At 37.2% G+C, this 23,283-nt stretch overlaps 1 long non-coding RNA gene and 1 pseudogene across 1 annotated transcript; one reads left to right on the plus strand and one right to left on the minus strand.

Annotated features, from left to right (window-relative positions):
* Positions 1 to 626: 626 nt before the first annotated feature.
* LOC121016901 (uncharacterized) lies at positions 627 to 15,865 on the minus strand. Its single transcript, XR_005784519.1, has 3 exons — positions 15,765 to 15,865; positions 14,529 to 14,658; positions 627 to 872 (listed from the first exon to the last, which is right to left on the minus strand). It is a non-coding gene; the product is annotated as an uncharacterized LOC121016901 (long non-coding RNA).
* LOC121016919 (uncharacterized) lies at positions 7,151 to 7,253 on the plus strand (annotated as a pseudogene).
* Positions 15,866 to 23,283: the final 7,418 nt, after the last annotated feature.

Genomic DNA, 23,283 nt, shown 5'->3' on the forward strand with positions numbered 1-23,283 from the left:
TTGAGTGTTGCCCACAATGCCATTTTCCCCATATGGTCTGTGGATGTTATTGCACAATCTTGCATAGGGTAGTAATTTTTAGGAACATGTACCATGTTAAAACACAACAGGCTATACTCATCTCTGCCACTTTAGGGCAAAAGTGGCTGAAGACAATACATGAACAAATGAACATAGATGTGTTCCAATGAATTTTATTTACAGAAACAGGCAGCAGGCCAGATTAACCCATGGCCTTACTTTTTCTGTGTGTTATCCCTCTCCCCTGTGCATGATTTAGTTGTTTCCCTTAGCATCTGGATGGTAATTTGTTTATTTGAATGCCCCTGTCTCCAACTAGGCCATAAGCTCCATGGGGGAGGGGGTTCTTTTATTCATTGCTTTCCTCAGCACTCAGTCACTGTGTCCGGCAGGCAGTGGGCTCACAGAGGGCTGCTGAGTCATCTGTCTCAGAGGAGAGGTAATCTCCTCTACCAGGAGATACTCTAACCCCAAAGAGCAGAGCTGTCTCTCTCTATCACCCACCCCAGCATGAAGCTTTGACATTCAGATTCAGATATAAGAAATATTTATTAAACCCCATCCACTGAGCATACAGGAGTAAGACCATGACTTTATGTAACTCTATGCCATTCCTCCAGAGAAACTTGAAAGATAGGTATATTATGTCCATCTCATGAAAGAAGGAATTAAATCTCTGAGTGGCTTTATAACTGTCCCAAGTCACACAGAGCTGAGCAGGGTGTGTTCACAGGAATGCTGTGGCTCCAGAGGAGAGGACATGGAATCTTGTCTGGGGGTGTCCTCACATTGACTTCCTTTTCCTCCCTCTCCATGGCAAACATGTTATGGAACTGACTTGTTAGGTTTGCCTAACAAAAACAAATGAAAAGGAGGAAACCTGAAGAAACCTACAGAACTAGTTTCTTAAAATCTATTGATGATGTTACAATAACATAAACAAGGAAACTTTAGGAACAAAAGAAATGAGATTTCTGTTACCTAGAAAAGGTAAGAAGTCCCCACATAGTTCAATTTTTAGAAGGCTCTAGGAATTTTTGGGTCCTTACTATTGATTCGGTTTTATAGGATCACATTGGTTTTTTCTTGGCCACAAGCAGTTCCTTCACCTGTTTACAGAATAACAAAGGGTTTCTGTTTCATCTGATTTGCTCTGACATGCTATAGCAAAAAAGCATTTGTTCGGCCCATTCTCCATTTATATAGGAAATATAAGCAACTATGGATAGCATCTTGCCTGAACTGGCAAAATTACCATCTGGAGTCTGTAAATGTAAGTGACAGGAATTTCTGGAAAAAAGCACAATGTTCAAAACCCACCTGGCCCCCATTATTGCTATGAAGCCTTATTCAAAGGCCCGTGATCCAGCCAACTCCCAAAAGTCTATGATGTTGGTTAGTGGTCCAAGGCATTTCCTTGTAGACCACCCTAGCCATGCCTGGCTCTTAGCAGAGCATGTCACCAACAACCCGAAGGAGGGGAAGGTTTTCTGCTCCTTAGTATGCTTCTGCCCTGGCTGGATGCCTGGAGTGCAATGTGTACACAATCCATTTTATGAGACAGATGGAAATTGAGCTAGAGCAAATAAATCATACGGCACTCTTTTAGTGATGTCTTTCTATAGGGAATCTTCCTGTTGACTAAGTGTGGCCTTGTACCTCCTTGATTAGGCACACAGATGTTTTGTTGATATTTGACTCCTGTGAGAAGTTTCTCACTTAAAGACTCTCTGGAGCTTCTCAACATGCAGGGCTCTGCCACTTAGACACTGTGAGGAGTTTTGTGAACTGATTATTACAATCACATTCCTTCTGTTGACACACACCCACTCCCACACAACTATGCCACCAAAACCATCAACACCCCTATATGTCTCATACCCTACCCTACCCAAATGTTTCATGCAAAGGTTGGGGCTTGGCAAAAGCAGGCAGTGACTTGGACATTATTGTTTAAGCATCTCTCTTTCCATTCTTTAAATAGATGCCCTACCTAAAATCCAGAAGATGCTTACCAAAGAAGCAACAATCTTTGGAATTGGGCAGATCAGAGATAGAATTCCAATTTTCTCAGTGAATTGTTGAGCAGCTAGACCTATTTATTGAGGGGTGAAGATAACACAGGCAGGTTTAGCTATGCAACTATAGTATTTTGAAAACAGAATATCAAGTCTAGGAAAACAGACTAACACAGATGGAGCACCCATGTTATGTCAGGCACTTAACAAATCATTTTATTTAATTCTCAAATCAAATGAAGAAACTGAGGTTCCAAGAGATTAAGTATTTTGGCTCAGACCTCCCAGCTCATGAGTGGAAACCCTGAAATTCCAACAAGGCAGATGGGTCTGGCTGTAAAGACTGGGCTTAGTTGTGCCTGGGGGGCCTCTTGCCTCCTCAAAGCCAATTATTTAAATGTAGGATGTTATACAAAAAGAGTACACAAACTCTGAATAGACACAAGCAACATAGGACTAGAATTCTGAGGAGGCCCTTCCTGAAGCAGAGGTAAGGCATAATAAATCAAGCATGAGCAGTGGTTAAAAAATACACAGGAGCAGACCTCCTGAACAAGCACTACTGAAGTCTGGAGAAGCCCTCTCAAGATTAGACACTGGTGTGCCTACAGCAGAGAATTCCATTGCTTTTCTGAAACCAGTGTATGAAAAGGAGCCAAACAGGTGAAGCCGTGGATGTGTGCCAAACCCATGCCAGATGAGACAGAAAAGACAAATAGAATAGCCAAATTCTTGCACTTCAAGACTTTAAACAAAGAATGGAGATTCGCTGACTGGAGTCAAGTCTTTTGATGAACCAAAAAATAATCAGCCCTGATTAACATTCTTTTGCATCGTCAAAAGGAGATAGGTCAAAATACGGTAATGGTAAGGTATCGATTGACCTCACATTTCTGGTAGAGGAGTCACCTGCCAGTGGGAAGGGGGCAGCTTTCTTCCCTGAGAGGGTCACGACATAGCTAGAAACTTCTGCCATTCCATAATTCTTAATAAAAAGCTTAATCTCTCTGCAATGACTTTTAAACTCCCATGATTTTCTCTAATGACATAGAGGGAGAGCAAAATGAAGTCATCATTCTTTTCTATTTTTTTGTGCTAAACTGCTTTTCTTGATTAGAGGCGAACTGCCTATTGTTTCATCACTACCTAGGGAGACTGTGCTGGAGAACCCTAAGACTGCACATTAGAATCGCCTGGAGAACTTTTTTTAAAAAAAATAGTGATTCCTGGCCCTGGAACAGAATCCTTGGTGTAGAATCCTTGAGAGGGGTGAGCCCAGGAAGTAGTGTTTTTTTAATAAGCTCCTCAGATGATTCTAACATGCAGGAGGGTAAAGAACATCTGGATAGTGCTGGGCATCTAAGCTTTGTCAGAAGAACTGGATCAGTGGTTTGGGATTTGAATTCTGACTTCCCTTCTCACTAACTGTAACAATGGGCAAAACACGGACCTTTCTAAAAGTCAGCTTCTTCTCCAATAAAATAAAGATATTCACACTGCAAGGGACAAATGATGGAGTCTGCAGAAATCTTTTAAAAACTATAAAAACACTATAAATAGGAAGTATTACCATTATGTCTATCACATATCTTAATTAAATCAAGTGTGTTTTGCAGATAAATATAATGTAAAACCCCTTTAACTCCTGTAAGACTTTATTATTCTGAGACTTTGAGTAAGGCCATCTTAGGCTGGCCAATATAGGTGAATAAATAAAAATAATTGGGATCTCCTTAAACTTTTAGAGGCAAGAAAGTACAAAGGATATTTCTCTGGAAGATGAAAAGGGACATTCCTTGGAACTAATGAGTCACTGATTTATCCTCATACCCATATTACTAAGGAGCTTATCCTTCTAAGGAGAACATTTCTCCTTGGGTCACAGCAGCAAGTTTGTGTACCAGTAACTAAGGGGCCCTTAGGTGGTGCATGCTAGGAGGTAAGGACACTTAATTATTCCTAAAGAGTCACTTATTGATCACAGGGTAGGAAGAGAAAGCAAATGCTTTACCTAAATTACCTCTGATCAATTGATTTGAGAGGTGCTGAAGATTAAGTGACAGGCAGGGAGTTGCATGAAATTAGCAAAACAAAATAAGCTGTATTCCTGAATGATCAGCCAAAATCTCCTAAGGGGGAAAAATCACAGGTTCGGCCCATGATGCATGTCCTATTAGAAGTATTGAAATGCAATACTCAACAACATTGGATGATGGCTTTGAATAAGAAGAGAAATACAACACTTGTTCCCTTCTGACTCAAATGCACCAGGTGGAAAAAGGACAGTGATAACAAATAGCTAGGGAGCTATGTGAAGTTTATAAAGTGAGGGAACTGGAGTCCTGCCCCCTTGCCGGCTCTAGTTGCAGTGCTATTCCACAGGATGGGAGAGAGAGTGCAAGGAAGGGATGTGTATTCAAGTGCCCATCTTTCCCTGAGCTGTCGTTTATTATAAAATTTTGCACACCATCAAGATGTGCATTACTAGATAATGATTAAGTAAACTGTCACGCTTCTAAAGTGACATATTAAGGAGCCATTATGAAAAGTGTTAGAGAAAAATGTTCTTGATATGGAAAGTGTTGACAATATATATGGTTTTAAAAAGCAAGCTGTTTTGGGGTGCCTGGGTGGCTCCGTTGATTAAGCGTCCAACTCTTGATTTCTTCTCAGCTCAGGTCATGATCTCAGTTCATGGGATTGAGCCCCATGTCTGGCTCTGCACTGACAGAGTGGAGCCTGCTTGGGATTCTCTCTCCCCATCTCTCTCTGCTTCTTCCCCACTTGCTCTCTCTCTCTCCAAATAAATAAATAAACATTTAAAAAATAAAAATAAAAAAAGCTGTTTTATATGATGCCTTTTCATATAAAATGACATGTATATAATACGAAAAATAGTGAAGCTGTTCATTCATTTATTCATACCACAAATATTTACTGGGTGCCTTCCACAATTCTAGACATGGGAGAAATAATGGTAGAAAAACAAAAGCCCCAGTTTGATGGAACTTAGATTCTAGGGACAGGATGCAGGAAATAAACAAATGAGCATGTAAATATATAGTACCTCAGATACTAGTACGTGCTATGGAGAAAAATAAAACAGAAGAGAGGGAGTAGGGATTGCCAGGGCAGGAGCTCCTCTGCAGGTAAGCAAGCCTCCCAGTTAACACAGACCTGTTGATGTTTTCTCAGTTTTCCAAATAATCCTGTCTTCTCTTCATAAGTAGAAAAATAAAGTTTTGTTTGTTTGTTTGTTTGTTTGTTTGTTTGTTTGTTTGTTTTAAGAAAATACTAGGTCCTGGGGGCAACTGGCTAGCTCACAGTACAGCATGTGTGTCTTGATCTCTGGGTCTTGAGTTCAAGCCCCACGTTGGGCATGGGACCTACTTAAAATTTAAAAAGTAAATAAATAAAGAAAATACTAGGTCCTGAAAAACATGTCTTCCTAACTTATAGGAGATAAAGTATACAAAAAAGAAAACTAGCTCAGGACCAAAAGCAGAAAAAGAGAGGGAAAAGGAAGAAAAAGCATAGCCCTCCTGCAAATCCTATCCACACCGCATTTCAGAAAATTAAAAATGCAAGCTAGAAAATAACACTATACCCACATATGCATGTGTGCACACACACACACAAATGTAAAAGAATAAACTGGAAGGATTTTCACCAAATCCACAGTTGTGGCAATGGTTGGATGATGGGTAAAGGGGTATGGGCCAAGGTGTGGAGCAAAAAGACACTTCAGTTTTATTTCTATTTATTTTTCGTTAAAAATCAAAGACTTAAAGAAAATGTGAAAAAAGAAATGTTCAAAATAATAATTTCTGGTGGTGAATATAATGTTTGTCATGTTATTATTTTCTGTGCTCTAAAAAAAAAAAAAAAAAAAAATCTCAGCACATAACACCAAAGCATCATACCTGCTCCTCCTTCACCACACCCTTATCCCATTCCATCTCTTTCCAACTCTCCCTTGGTTTCTGGTAGAATCTACTTATAATAAAATCATACAATGGCATCAAAGCAATCCATGAAATTAAGATTTAAAAATCAGCTTTTTAGCATCATTCACTTGTTTATTTATTCATTAAATATTGTGCACCCATTGCACACCAACAAGATGTTTCTATTGTAATTACATCGCAATGATCAGGTCTTAAAAACCAAATGCCACATTCTATTAAGAAGTTGAGAGTTGAAAACATAAAATTGGTGAGTAAATTTACCAACAGGAAGTGAATTCGGGCAATTCTGTGTAGCGGATAGGATTTTGATGAGATTATGACCTTGTGATAAATCTTAGGTAGATAATAATTTGGGGTATATCTTAGCTGCTAAACCCAAATGCAAGAACAAAAAATGTGTATACCTTGCTGATGTTTTTCCAAGATTCCTTTCTTCCATTACAGAATTGTTTTGTTTCACAAAGAAAGCATAAAATTCCTTCTAGTGTGAATGACAGCAGTAGGGAAAGGAAATGTAAATTTGTCTTTTTTTTTTTTTTTCAAAACAAATTAAAAATTAGGAGCCAATGAATTTCATAAGGACTGATATGGCAGTGTGCAATCCTACTAGCCCCAGGATCTCTAATCACCTTCACTGACCTGACTGCAGACTAGAATTTTCCCAGAAGAAAGCAGATAGCATTGTAACTGATGTTCTCAGAACAGCATGGAGCTCAGCAAACAGGAGAATTCTGGTCCAGAAGCAGCTTGTGAAATCACATCCTACCAACCTTCACTAATGGAGGAGAACACCAAGGAAATAATAGCTTTGTGAGGGTCAGATTATAGAAAGAACTACAGCCAGGACAGGGAGCCCATACCTTCTCCAGACTATGAGGACACTTAAATTCTTTCCTGGGTGACTATGTAACCCAATAGCCAAACTGTTCAGCACAATGGAAACCAGGGCTCTCATATAATCAGTTTCTCATCCACTCATCACCCCTTACATCCCTCTCACTCTGTCTATCCCCTACTCTCTCCTTTCTAAACTACTTTTTTCCCCCATCAAATATATAGTCACAGACTATTGAAAAAGCAGTCTTGTAAATACTCCCTCAAGAGCTTTAGTGTATTGTACAAAGATTAAAAAGTTAAAAGTTAAGCTTTGTGCAGTGGCAGTATTGTAGCCAATGAGGTTTATCCGAGGTGCAATTATTGCTAATTAAAAAAGTTAAAAGTTAAGTGATGTAAGATTTACATAAAAGAATATTCTCAATGAAAAAATGCTTCCTCCACTGCTTACGATTTCTACCATTAACGTCAGAGTTAAGGCAGAGTCCCTCTGGTGAATTCTCTGTAAGAAATTATGATTGGTTTTTCAATTAAAAAATAATCCTCTTTTTTAAGAAAGCATACTCTGGATCTCCTGGATGACCATTACCTAGTCAAGTACTGCTGTGCAAATTCAGAGCCAGTATTTTTACTGGGATCCACAGTAATATTTTCATTGTCTCGGGCAAGTGAGGAAATGAGCAAGTGTTCAAGATAGGTAAAAGCCAAATTATGTGAGAGAATCCTCTATGAACAACAACTGTGAGGGAAAACAAGGAAGAACTGAGTCATCACACAACAGGTAGGACAGGCATGTTATACTCAGGAGAAACCCAATGCCCATGGTCAGCACCATGCTCAAATTTTCTCAGCAATTCCACTTTCAGTGAAACCATATCATCTATCGTATTAAATTAGTGTACTTAATTTGAATTTTATGCACTTTATGTATTGTATTTAATTTGTAAATTTGTTTTAGTTTTATCTTTGTAGAAGAGCTACAAATGCGAGGTTTTTATAAGCAGTTTAATGTTTTTATGCATTCATGTAACAAACTAATAAACATAAGTCAATACAGGGCAGAGTCTATAAAATTTTATTTCTTAAAACGGGGTCTGTATATTGTTTCATTTTGAGAAATACTGAGTTAAAGAGCGTCTACACTGAATACTACTTGCGACAGGCAGAATAAATGCCACTCAAAGATGTCCCCCTTCTAATCCCTGGAACAGGAAAAAGGACTTTGCAGGTATGATTAAGTTAAGGATCTTGTGACAAGGAGATTATCCAGGATTATTCAGGTGGGCCTGATATAACCATTAAGGTCCTTACAAGAGAAGACTGGAGATCAGAGTAAGCAGTAGATGTGAGGACAGAGCAAGAGGTTGGAGTAATTAAAGAAAAAAAAAAGCCAAGAAATGCGGGTAGCTTCTAGAAGTTAAAAAGGGAAGGAAATAGTCTCTCCTCAAGCCTCCAGAAGGAGCACAACCTTGCCAACACCTTGACTTGGGACTTCTGATTTCCAGAACTCTGAGAATACATCTGTATTGTTTTAACCACTAACTATGTGGCAATTTGCTGCAGCGCCAATGGAAACAAATACACTACTTAATCCATTTGTATAGAATGACCTTCAGATGAGCACATGCCACTGTGTTACCCAGAAAGCAAATCCACCACTCTCTGCAATCACCAAAGAGGCTCTCAGATTATGAGAGAGCAAAGTCAGACTTCAGTGGAAGGAAGACAGTAGGACATGTGGAAGTGTGGGTAAGTCTGCACAGGTCACCCCACTGGAAGACTCTTTGTTGGAAAAGGAACCGTGTGCAAGTACTGGGTTTCTCATTAGTGAGTGGGGGTTGGCAGAAAAGTAAAGGAAGTTGGGAGTCAGAACAGCCACCCAAAGGAGAACGTAACTGGACAGGCAAGAACAGTACTGGAAGTTCTGACTGCACAGCCACCTGAGTAGTTTCACTGAAACCTGACCCTTGCCTCTGAATTGTTAAATCTGGCCTCAAACTCTTCCCAGCATTTAGGTTCCCAGTGTAAGTGAGGCCCCCCCAAGGATCAGCTCTAGAGAAGAAAGCGGGCTCTGGGGCGCCTGGGTGGCTCAGTTAGTTAAGCATCCAACTTCAGCTCAGGTCACAATCTCACAGTTGGTGAGTTTGAGCCCCACATTGGGCTCTATGCTGACAGCTCAGAGCCTGGGGCCTGCTTCAGATTCTGTGTCTCCCTCTCTCTCTGCCCCTTCCTACCCCCTCTCAAAAATAAATAAACATTAAAAAAAAAAGGGGAGCATGGGTGGCTCAGTAGGTTGAGCCTCAGACTTCGGCTCAGGTCACGCTCTCACTGTCTGTGCGTTCAAGCCCCATGTCGGGCTCTGTGCTGTCAGCTCAGAGCTGGAGCCTGCTTCAGATTCTCTGTCTCCCTCTCTCTTGCCCCTCCCCTGCTCATGCTCTGTCTCTCTCCCTCCCTCTCTCTCAAAAATAAATAAAGATTTTTAAAAAAGAAAAAAAGAAAGTGGATTCTGACTGAACTTAAGAGTCAAGGCAAATAAGGGGCACCTGGTGGCTCAGTTGGTTAAGCATCTGACCCTTGGTTTGACTCAGGTCATGATCTCACAGATCATGACTCAAGCTCCACGATGGGCTCAGTGTGGACAATGCAGAGCCTGCTTGGGATTCCTTCTCTTTCTATCCTCCCCTCTGTCCCACTTCTCTCTCATAAATAAACTTTAAAGGAAAAAAAAAAGAGTCAAGGCAAATCAGAGCTCACCCAGGTTATAAGTAAGGCCAGAGCACCGGAGAGACCAACAGAGGAAGCTCTTCTCTTCCTGGTCATAACTGAGAGACTAGGAAAAGAAATTGAGTCAAGAACCAAACACAGCCTGTGATAATTGTGCAGAAAGCAATAGAAAATGAATATAAAACACCACTATTTTTTTTTTAATTTTACCCTCTGAAGGAACTAGGAGAAGCGATTATTCCCTATGCATCTTCAATGATGCAAGCAAAAACCAAACAAGACATCATGGTGGCTGACAGGGAGGATAACAGCAATAGAGAAAAGAAAACTTAAGTATAAGCTAAACATAGTGGCAGGGAATTTTCAACGTGCTGAATAGGAAAAATATGCAGCCAAGCAAATATGCAAGCCTTTATCCAGCAAGCCTGTCATTCAGAATAGAAGGAGAGATAAAAGTTTTCCCAAACAAAAACTGAAGGAATTCATCACCACTAAACCAGCCCTATAAGAGAGTCTAAGAGGGACTCTGTGAGTGAAATGTTGCAAAGACCACAAAGAACCAGAGACATCACTACAAGCATGAAACCTACAGATAACACAATGACTCTAAATCCATATCTTTCAATAATAACACTGAATGTAAATGGACTAAATGCTCCAATCAAAAGACATAAGGTATCAGAATGGATAAAAAAAAACAAGACCCATCTATTTGCTGTCTACAAGAGACCCATTTTAGGCCTGCGGACACCTTCAGATTGAAAGTGAGGGGATGGAGAACCATCTATCATGCTACTGGAAGTCAAAAGAAAGCTGGAGTAGCCATACTTATATCAGACAAACTAGATTTTAAACTAAAGGCTATAACAAAAGATGAAGAAGGACATTATATCATAATTATGGGGTCTATCCATCAAGAAGAGCTAACAATTATAAGTGTTTATGCACCGAATTCGGAACACCCAAATATATAAAACATAAGCAATCTTATTGGTAAGGATGTGATAATTGCAGGGGACTTTAATACTCCACTTACAACAATGGAAAGATCATCTAGACAGAAAATCAATAAAGAAACAATGGCCCTGAATGATACACTGAACCAGATGGACTTGACAGATACATTCAGAATTTGTCATCCTAAAGCAGCATAATACACATTCTTTTCGAATGTACATGGAACATTCTCCAAGATAGATCACAAACAGGTCACAAAACAGCTCTCAATAAATATAAAATAATTGATATCATACCATGCACACTTTCAGATCACAATGCTATGAAACTTGAAATCAACCACTGGAAAAAGTTTGGAAAACCTCCAAATGCATGGAAGTTAAAGGACATCCTACTAAAGAACAAATGGGTCAACCAGGCAATTAAAGAAGAAATTTAAAAATATATGGAAACAAATGAAAATGAAAACACAACAGTCCAAACTCTTGGGATGCAGCAAAGGCAGTCCTAAGAGGAAAATATGTTGCAATCCAGGCCTATCTCAAGAATCTAGAAAAATGGCAAATACAAAATTTAGCAGCACACCTAAAGGAACTAGAAGCAGAACAACAAAAGAAACCCCAATGCCAGCAGAAGAAGAGAAATAATAAAGATGATCAGAGCAGAAATAAACAACATAGAATCCAAAAAAAAAAAAAAAAACCAGTAGACCAGATAAATGAAACTAAGAGTTGGTTTTTTGAAAAAATAAATAAAATTGACAACCCCCTAGCCAGACTTCTCAAAAAGAAAACAGAGAGGACCCAAATAGATAAAATCATGAATGAAAATGGATTTATCACAACTAATCCCTCAGAAATACAAGCAATTATCAGGGAATACTATGAAAAATTATAGGCCAACAAACTGGACAACCTGGAAGAAATGGAGAAATTCCTAGATACCCACACATTACCAAAACTTAAATGGGAAGAAATAGAAAATTTGAGCAGACCCAAAACTACTGAAGAAATTGAATCAGTTATCAAAAATCTCCCAACAAATAAGAGTCTTAGGCCAGATGGCTTCCCTGGGGAATTCTACCAGACATTTAAAGCAGAGTTAATACCTATCCTTCTCAAGCTGTTCCAAAAAATAGAAGCGGAAGGAAAACTTCTGGGCTCATTCTATGAAGCTAACACTACCTTGATTCCCAAAGCAGACAGAGACCCACAAAAAAGGAGAATTACAGGCCAATATCCCTGGTGATCATGGATGCAAAAATTCTCAACAAGATACTAGCAAATTGAATTCAAGAGCATATAAAAAGTATTATTCACCATGATCAAGTGGGATTCATTCCTGGGCTGCAGGGTTGGTTCAATATTTGCAAATCAATCAATGTGATTCATCACATTAATAAAAGAAAGGATAAGAACCACATGATCCTGTCAATAGGTGCAGAAAAAGCATTTGACAAAATACAGCATCCTTTCTTAATAAAAACCCTCGAGAAATTTGGGATACAAGGAATATACTTAAACATCATAAAAGCCATATATAAAAAGCCCACAACTAATATCATCCTCAATGGGGAATAAGTGAGAGCTTTCCCCCTAAGATCAGGAACACGACAGGGATGTCCATTCTCACCACTGTTGTTTAACATAGTGTTACAAGTCCTAGCATCAGCGGTCAGGCAACAAAATGAAATAAAAGGCATCAAAATTGGCAAAGAAGTCAAACTTTCACTTTTCACAGATGACATGATACTCTACATGGAAAACCTGAAAGACTCTGCCAAAAGACTGCTAAAACCGATACACGAATCCAGCAAAGTCACAGGGTACAAAATTAATGTACAGAAATCAGTTGCATTTCTATACACCAATAATGAAGGAACAAATGGAGAAATCAGGAAACGAATCCTATTTACAATTGAACCAAGAAGACATCCAGATGGCCAAAAGACACATGAAAGCTCAATGTCAGTCATTATCAGGCAAATACAAATCAAAACCACACTCAGATATCACTTCATGCCAGTCAGAGTGGCTATAATGTACAACTCAGGAAACTACAGATGCTGGAGAGGATGTGGATAAACAGGAACCCTCTTGCACTGTCGGTGGGAATGCAAACTGGTGCAGCCGCTCTGGAAAACAGTGTGGAGGTTCCTCAAAAAATTAAAAATAGATCTACCCTATGACCCAGCAATAGCACTACTAGGAATTTATCCTACTACTAGGAATTTATCCAAAGGATACAGGGGTGCTGATTCATATGGGCACAAGTATCCCCAATGTTTAGAGCAGTGCTTTCAACAATCGCCAAATTATGGCAAGAGCCTAAATGTCCATCAACTGATGAATGGACAAAGATGTGGTTTATATACAATGGAATACTACGTGGCAATGAGAAAGAATGAAATCATGCCATTTGCAGCAACGTGGATGGAACTGGAATATATTATGCTGAGTGAAATAAGTCAGTCAGAGAAAGATATCATATGTTTTCACTCATGTGGATCTTGAGAAATGTAACAGAAGACTATGGGGAAGGGAAGGGGAAAAAATAGTTACAAACAGAGAGGGAGGGAAGCGAACCATAAGAGACTCTTAAATACAGAGAATAAACTGAGGGTAGATGGGGGGAGTGGGGGACAGGGGAAAATTGGTGATGGGCATTGAGGAGGGCACTTGTTGGGATGAGCCCTGGGTGTTTATGTAAGCGATGAACCACGGGAATCTACCCCCAAAACTAAGAGCACACTTTACACACTGTATGTTAGCCAATTTGACAATAAATTACATTAAAAAATAAAAATAAAAAAATAAATGTTTAAATAAAAAAAGTATAAGCTAAACATTGTCTAGTAAGAAGTAATGGTATATCTTCTGTCCCTTAATTCTCTTGTCCACACTTCTGCCATTTTCACTGCTTCCCAGGCCTCCTCCCTTCTTCACACCCCATACTTAGGGAGGCAAGATTAAGATGTTATCATTAATCAATCCTCTGAACACAATCAGGCCAGGGCACAGTAGCTCACTGTACAGGGAAATACATTACAGCTATTGGTTTCAATGAAAATAGAGTTAATGATCTTCTGTGTTGTCACTCAATACTCTCCTATTGTAGCTTTGCACAAGAACTCATTTTGGGGCCCTGAAGTATCATTTTATTATAGCTATCATTTAACAGTCTAAGAATAATGTATTAGCTAAAAAGACAGAGATTCCAATTCTGTTCTAGAGCTTAAGTCTTCTATCAGGAGCCTATTTTAAGTAACAGAAAATGTACTAATATTGTCACTACCCTCTCACAACATAAAATATAAAGATCACAAATGTTGCATAGGGAATTCTGAATCCATTCTAAAGATGCTTTCCACCCTTCAAAATACAATATCTTATGTTTTTAAATGTTTAAAGTGGTTGGGGAGTATTATCCTCTTCATTATGATCCATCATTTCAGAAGTAAATTCCTTAAATTTTAGCTACCTTAGAATTCATGATAAATTTAAATTTAACTAAAGTAGGGTTGATATCATAAGATCTAAGAAAAAAACATTATGAAGATCATAACAGTAGAACCTGTAATGTATTTAGGAAAAATGGTTTTCCTATAGAGTGTTGGCATTCATTTGGATGATACTAATTACAAAATATGTCTCATCCTCTTGAAACAAATAAATGGATTCTTATAAAACCATGGCACATTTGAGTTGGAAGGGACCTAGAGTTATCTATTTCCTTCAGTCATTCAGACTTGAATAGGTCACCTCCACCATAATTCCAACTGATTGCCCAGACCTTCCCTGAACACCGACAGAAATAGGATGCATTCTCATCTTTGGCAGCTTATTCTCCTTGTTCTGGGACAACAGCCTATCTGGGTGTCCTTCCTTTGACCCTCATGTCACACCTCTGCCCTCTATAGCCATGCATAGTGAGTCTTCCCCAGTGGGACTCCCCAGAGTTCCCCTCTTTGACCCCTGCACACAAAATCTAGTTTTAAGTCTCTCACCATCATTGTTCCAGTACTCTGGGTCACTCCAATCTGTCACTGCCCCTCCTGTCATCTGGTGTCTGCAACCCAACCTGGTTTTCCAGTGAAGGTTTGACCTACTTGCAGCATTTGTTGAGCATTGGAATTTCTGTAAAAAGTAGATACAATTGCATTCACTAGATACACTCTATAAATCAGACTTGCTGTTAAGAATGGTCTATACCCTCCATGAGCCCAAAATTTGAGGGTCTTTTTCTCTATAGTTCCTCTCTCAAGAGTCCAAATTATCTCTTTAAGTCATCCTGAGCTATAAAAGTCAAAACAAACCAAAATTAAGGTTGCCCAAAAATCACCCCTAGCAATACAGAAATGAGAAGCCAAACATGATCAGGTGTACTGCTTCCTCATTGTAAAAATTACTGAAAAACAAGCTGAAAAAAGAGACTCAAAACACAAGTTGAAAAAGTCTCCTAACTTGAAATTTTTCCTTTTACAAACTTTCCCATCTGAGGAAAGTAGATTGAATCACATTGAAAGTAGATTCACCCTTGTGACTGAAATGCAGAAAAGATTACTTTAATATTTTCTGCTTTCAAAAAAAGCCCTAAACTTACTAGCCAAATGTTCACTAGGCCAGGTTTTAAAGCTATTTATTTAATACTCTTGTTCTTAACACTCAGGACTTGCTTGGGGAAACAGTGCGTTTTTAAGGTAGAGTGGCAGAAGAGAGAGGAAAGGAGACCCATGATGTGAAGCACAGGCCCAAGGAGACTGCATCCTGTTGGTGGACACAGTGGCAAGACCCAAGCTCATGATGGGAGCCAGGGACAGCCTTCTGGCAGGTGCCTTGGCTCCCAAGAGATCAGTTCACTAGCATTCCAATACTACATTTTGTAATGAAACAAAAGATAATTACCCCCTTAGAAGTTGGGTGTTTGGGTTTCACATCTTCTCATTTGGGCATTCTTTGCTTGGCCATCAACAAGAACTGATTGAAAAGAAATACAGAGATTTCAATTACTGTTAATGTGGCCTAAGTGTTTTCACTGTCACAGTCTAGGGCTTCAACTTTTTAATAAGTTTCCCATAATTATTACAAGTTTTTGGTCTAATTCCAGCTGAGGATTTAATGGGACTCATTCTGACAAGATATAGGATATTGTCCCAATAGATGTTCATTTGGAAATGGGCCACTTGCAATTTCGAGTGTGCAGAGCTGTGCAAGATTAAAAGCACTGGCAGTATAATTTCCACCTTGTGTCCCAGGCTCTGTGGATTTGTAGCTCATCCAGGCTGTCCATCTGGGGAGCAAACAGCATGTACTCCTTGATGAGAAACTCTGGCCAACCAACCAGCTGTGAAAAAAATAGATTACTCTTGTCATTTTTTTCTCCTAGGTAATTTGCTGGGAGTAAAAATATAATTTCTTAGAAGGTGTGCAGTTAAAAGCAAATCCTAGGGATGTGTCTGATTTATATTTAAAACTTCACTACACTTTTATTTGTTAAATTTAATTTTCAACAATACCCTGGCTGTGATAATATTTTCTAATTCACAGGAGATGGAAAGGTTGGTTTCTGGTATTTGTACACTAAGCAAACACAGGAAGGAGGATGTGGAAGAGAAAGAGCATAGGAGAAGGACTCAGCTGGCAGGCTGAGCTGAGCACAAAGAAATACACTGTTGTTCTTCCTAAGGTAAATAAGATATTATGGTGGAATTAAGTGACTTTTGGGAAAATAAATCTTCCTATTGACCACAGGTAGCTAAAATGGTAAATGCATCTTTTTAAGGCTCTGACATAGAACTTCATCCTTGTGAAAATTCAGAAGGTCATGCTAGATAATCAGAGTAATTCTAGATCAATTGAGCTGAAGAGCTGAAAGAGGGAACAGTGTGAGTTGTAATATATAACACCTATAGGTATAACATGGCCACGCTATGCATTTTCAGCCAACCAAAGGGAATGGAAGGATATATGCCAAGTAAAATTAAACTCTTTAGTTTGTAACCAGTGGAGAGTTAATGATAAAATTTGAAGTGAAAGAATTTGCAGTAATACTTCTGCACTGTGAGTTACAAAATATGTAGACATAAATGAGTGTTGCACAGTAACTGGCTGTCTAGCTTTTAAAAATCACAGCACTGTAGGGGCGCAGTCGGTTAAGCGTCCGACTTCAGCCAGGTCACGATCTCGCGGTCCGTGAGTTCGAGCCCCGCGTCGGGCTCTGGGCTGGTGGCTCAGAGCCTGGAGCCTGTTTCCGATTCTGTGTCTCCCTCTCTCTCTGCCCCTCCCCCGTTCATGCTCTGTCTCTCTCTGTCCCAAAAATAAATAAACGTTGAAAAAAAAACTTTTTTTTAAATAAAAAATAAAAATAAAAATAAAAAATAAAAATCACAGCACTGTAATAAGAAATTGTTCTGACCCAGAAGTTATTCTTAAAAACTTAATTCCAAATAGGAGTTAGCATTTTTAATTGATATGTTAATGTTACATATTATTTCATTTATTTTGACATTGGCTATAGTTATCCATTAGTATATACATGTATACACATGCGCGCACACACACACACACACACAACAAAGGACTATATATACAAATCATATGCTATGACTTTTATTGATTTTTATAATTCAATAAAAGGAAGACAAACAAACCAATAAAAATAATAGGCAAAGATTTGATCAGAATTTCCACAAAAGAAGATACATTAATAAATAAGAAGCACATGAGTTGGAGCTCAATATCATGAATTATCAGGGCATTGCAAATTAAAATAATGAGATACCACTCCACATGCATTAGAGTAAATAAAATTTAAAAGCCTGACACTATCAAGTGTTGATGAGGATATGGAGCAACAGGAACTCTACAGCATTGCTTATACAAAATGGTTTGATTTCTTTGGAAAATAGCACATATAGAGTGGAATATGCTCTTACTATGTGACCCAGCCATTCCACTCCCAGATATTTATTCAAGAAAATTGAAAACATATGTCTATACAAAGACTTGTATATGCATATTTTTGACAGCTTTATTCATAATAGTCAAAAATTGGAAATAACTCAAATGTCCTTCACACACCAAATAGCTAATTAAACTAAGGTATACTCAAACAATAGAATATTATTCAGCAATAAAAAAGTAACTTCTAATACATACAACATGGGTGAATTCCAAGAACATTATGCTCAGCAAAAGAAGCCAGAGGGTACTATATGATTGCATTTGTATAAAGATCTGAAAAGACAAATCTAATCTTTAGTGACAGAAAAAAAAAAAAAAAAAAAAAAAAAAAAAAGATTAGTGGTTGCCTGAAGCCAGAGATGGGATCTGGTTATTGACTAAGATGGGCACAAAGGAACTTTCTGGGTAATAAAAATTCCTTATATATTTATAATGGTGGTATTTATACAAATATATAAATGTTTTAAAACTCATCAGAGTACATTTCATTGTATGCAAATATATACCTCTATAAATGTGTTAAATACATTTCTTTAATTGTCAATGGCTTCCTAATTTATTCCTTTTTAAATGATTATCAGTTGCCTTGGTGGCTCAGTCAGTTAGGCAGCCGACTTCGGCTCAGGTCATGATCTCATAATTCATGGTTTCGAGCCCCACATCAGGCTCTGTGCTGACAGCTCAGAGCCAGGGGCCTGCTTGGGATTCTGTCTCCCTCTCTCTCTGTCCCTTCCCAAATTGGGCTCTCTCTCAAAAATAAATAAATAAACATTAAAAAAAATAATTTTCAATAATTATCAAGCTTCTCTGAGCCTCACAGTCTTCCTTTCATCTCCTTCTCTACCAAACCCACCACATTAGCTATCCTGATGTGTAACTTGAACATGCCAGACACACTAAAATCTGACGGAATGCCATTTCTTCTGCCTAGAAAACTATACTCTCAGATCCCACTTGATTCACCTCCTCATCTTCTTCAATTCTGTTCTCAAGTGTCTTTTTCTCAGGGGGACCCACTCTGCCCACTCTATTTAAAATTATAACCTTCTTAATGTTGCCCATAATCTTACTGTGTTTTTTTTCTGCATAACTTCTTTCACCTTCTAATATACTCAATATTTTTCTGATTTTTATTATATTTATTATTTTTAGGCTCCCAACTACAATGTAAATATCACAAGTTTGGGATTTTATCTGTTGTATTCATTGCTGAATACATTGATACATAGGAGGCACTTAACATATGTGTGCTGAATAAGTGAATAAATAAATGCATAAAAGAAATAACATCAACTACATAGTCATAATACTAAATATGGCAAAACCAAATTCTCACATTAAAAAAGAGAGATGGTCATATCAGGGGATAAAACAAAACCCAACTACATTTACCCAAATAAAAGAAACCAAGCCTGAAAATCACTTTATAAGAGATTAATACAAGCAAACAAAAGAAAAGGCAGCAGCAATGTTAACATTAATAAAGACTAATCTAATATAGAGAGAATATCATGTAGTACAATTACATAATCTAACAGTTATAAATCTATAGGCATCAAAAAACACCGCACCTAAAATAAGAAACAAATATATTACAAATGAAGCAGAGCTTGGTAAATTAAAATAGTAGTGAACCTTTTCAGAGTTGAACACCCTGGTACACAAAAAAATAAATATGGACAGAGAGGAATTAAATGAAATAATTAAACTTAATGATATCTTTATGTCTCAATGGAATATTGTCATTTCATTAAAATATAAACCCCACAAAGCAAGGTATATATCTGTGCTGTTGACTGCTATGTCACCAGCACCTAGAAAAAAAGCTGGTTTGGAACTGAGCTTGATCAATATTTGTTGGATGAATACTTGCATTCATAAAATTTGACTCTGTACTTGATTAACAAAACCATTAGTGAAATATTTTTAACAGATATTTTTAAAGTACAGCTTGTGCAAACCACATAGGAGAAAACTGTAGACCAGTATGATTCATGAGTAAGGATGAAATGATGAAAAAACATCTTAGCAATGTAATCCAACAATGCAGCAAAGAATAATAATACCACATGATCAACTAAAGTATATTATAGGAATTCAAGAGTGACTTAATATCAGGAAATCTAAAATTATAAATTCATCATATCATTAAATTAAAGAAGAAAAAGCACATGATAATATCAATGTTTGCTGAAAGGGCCTTAGATAAAACTAAGTAGCTATCTCTGACATAAAAGCTAAATAAAAATAGAATACACACCAATGAATCAAATATGATAAAGTTTATTTACCAATGACTGAAAAATAATTACCTAAATTATGAAACACTAAGCCCATTTTAAGTTGGGAGCTATACTGAGGTGACTTTTATCATCTTTAGTTTAATAGTAACTTGGCAGTTCAAAAAAATGAAATACAGCAAGAAGATAAAATAACAGGTATAAATATTGGGGAAAAAAGAGATAATAGCCTTTTGTGTTTTGTTTTGTTTTGTTTTTTGAGAGAGAGAGACAGAGACAGAGAAAGAGAGAAAGAGAGAGAGAGAGCATGAGTATGGGAGGAGCAGGGGGGGGGGGGGTGGGGGGGGAGAGAGAATCCAAAGCAGGCTTCCCACTGTCAGTGCAGAGCCCAATGCACAGCTTGAACTCACAAACCATGAGACCATGACCTGAGACGAAATCAAGAGTTGGACGCTTAACCAACTGAGCCACACAGGCCCCCCTTTATTTGCTGATTATAGGATTCTGTGCCTTATAAACCAAAGTGACTCTAGTAAACTATCACTAAATTTAATGAAGTTATCAAAGACCTGAATAATATAAATATACAGAAGTCAATATCTCTTTGAATAAATGCAAAGAAGTATGACATTCCTGAATGGGAAGATTTCAAAACCACCAAAAGAATCCAAAAATTAATATATAGATTTAATACAATTAAAACAGAACTGAGAGACTTTTAAGAATTAGATCCACTTACCTTAAAGTTTAGATCTAAGAGAGGGGGGGGAAAGCCCTGAAGCAACTAGGAAAAAGATGAAGAAGAAGAATAAAGGATTGCATGTCTTAACAAATATTAGAACTTTAATACTCTATTGTAATCAAAATAATATCATAATGGCACCAACGTATTCACTGGGTAGTCCATGTAATAAACAGAAAATCCACAACCAGATTTCTCTAAATTTGAGGATTAAATATATATCAGAAATTTTATTTTAGTTCAGCTAAAAAAGGAATGAACAGTTTTAAACAACATAGACCAAGTTGGTTATTCATCTGGAAGAAAACATAGGTGGACCTCTCTCTTGCAACTTAAACAAAAATAAATCTCAGATAAAGACTAAACCATAAAAAAATAAAACATAATAAATCTAGAAGACTACATGTATAATCTAGAAGGTATAGAAGACCTTTATAATAAAGACAGAAAACTCAGAGATAACAAAAGAATAGATGAACCCACACAATAGATAATTGTTAAACATTTGTATGGAGAAAGATATAATAAACAAAGTCCACAAAAACATATATAGATTTGAGGATATATTTCCAATGGAAATGAGAGCTTGTGGGGTAAAATCTATAATACACAAGTGTCTTTTTTGAATCAACAGGAAAATTAAATATCCCAATGGAAAAATGGTCAAAGAATATGGAAAGAGAAATCCAAATGACTGCAAACATATAAAAAGATACTCAACCTCATTAAAAGTAAGGAAAAGAACAATAATCAATACAATATTTTCTACCTAGTGTAAAGGCAAAAATGAAAGAGTAATAATGTCCATTCCTTGCAGGGATGAGAGGAAAATGGACATATCTCTACACTGCTGATGAAAATATGAATTGGTATAGCCTTTTTGGAAACAGTCTGGCAGTACTTATTAAAACTAAATTACCTCAGAATCTCCCCTATAAAAGTGCTCATATGCAAAAATGTATTTACAAGAATATTCATAACAGCACTATTCAAGGTAGCAAAATATTACAAAGTAAGTGGTGCCCTTCAATAAGAGGAAGTTAACTGGTCAAGTCACATTAGTGACTATTATGCCTCTATCAAAAAAAAAATGAATTAGAGCTAAACCAATAGACTTAGAAGAATATCCATGAGTATTATTAAATAATTTTTAAAGTTACACAAAGTATTGTATAATATCATAATCCCATTTTTGTCAAACAATGATCTAGTCATTTTGTCAAACAATGATATAGTCATGTTTGTTCATGACTATATGACCACTAAGGCTAATACAAGAAGATATATACCAGATTGTTAACATGGGTTTTCCAGATAGGAAAGTTTGGTGATGTGGGACAAGGGAATGGGAGAAAGGTAAGAAGGAAAAGGAAGCCAAGAAAAAAAGAAAATGCTACATTTTTAAAGCAAAGCATAAAATACTACATTTTGAAAGTATAAAGCATGTGATCCCATTTGTGTATTTATGGTGGTGGTGGTGGTGGTGGTGGTGGGCGTGTGTGTGTGTGTGTGTGTGTGTGTGTGTGTGGTGTATATGTTTGTGTCAAGAAGAGAGAAAAAGAGAGAATATGTGAGAAAGAAATAATTTGGTAGTCTCCAGTGGAAAATAGTTTTTTAAACTATCTTAAAGTTATTTTGTTCTTTTCTGCTTAGATGAATCTTTCAAAATGTTTAGAGAATGAAAATAGATACAAATTATTTAAGTACATATTTTATCTTTCAGAAGCTTAAATTTGTACTTCTGAAAAGAGGAAATACTTGTTTCTAGAAATGTCCTTATGACTGAAATGGTACAAACTTTATAAAGACTGATAAAAATTACAGAACAATGTACATAGAACTGTAACAGCTTAAGTTTAATCTCTTTACTTTTAGGCTATCCTTATTAGATTCTTATATCAGAGACAGAATTGTGAAAACAGGAGGTATTGCATTTCAAAAAGAAATAAGTTCAAGTTGGCTGTTGCATCAAAAAACTGCAAAACCAAGGATTTAAAATAGGCAAGAAAAATAAATTTGTCACAATTCAAAGAATCATGAAATAAGGTTCAATTTCATCTTAAAGACCATAAAGGATTTCCACAGAGTAGAAGAAACTATTCATTCTCATACACTACATTAGTTTCCTGTGGCTGCTGCAACAAATAACCAAAACTTGGTGGTTTACCACAACAGAAATTTATTCTCTCACAGTTCTAGAGACCAGATGTACCAAATCAGCATCACTGAGCCAAAATCAACATGTTGGCGGGCATGTAGTTCCTGTGTAGGCTCTAGAGAGAACCCATTTCTTTCCTCTTCCAGCTTCTGGTGGTTGCCAGTATTCCTTGGTTTGTGACCACATCACTCCAATCTCCGCATCTGTGGTCATACTGTCTTGTCCTCTTCTGTCTGTGATTTTCCACTGCCTCTCTCGTATAAAGACACTTGTGACTGCTTTTAGGATCCACCTAGAGAATCCAAGAAAATCTCTCCATCTTGGGTTTTTTATTTAGTCACATCTGCAAAGACTTTTTCCAAATAAAGTAACACTACAGGTTCCAAAGATTAAGACTTGATACTTGAGGGGACTATTATTCAGCCTACTACAAATACTACAGTAGAATAAATTATTACAATTTTATGTAAGAATAAATTATGACAAATCTTTGTTAAAATGCATTTAAATCCTTAAAAATGTATATATCTTTGATGCAAAATACCATTACTAGAAATGTATTCTAATAAAACAATTCAATTAATAGTTATAAAGTATATAATCATGTGAACATGGATGTTTGCCTGAAAGAATTATTTATAACAATGAAAAATGGAGAC

Source organism: Herpailurus yagouaroundi, unplaced genomic scaffold, assembly GCF_014898765.1.
Source record: "Herpailurus yagouaroundi ecotype Mexico unplaced genomic scaffold, PumYag 213, whole genome shotgun sequence".
Lineage (NCBI taxonomy): Eukaryota > Metazoa > Chordata > Mammalia > Carnivora > Felidae > Herpailurus > Herpailurus yagouaroundi.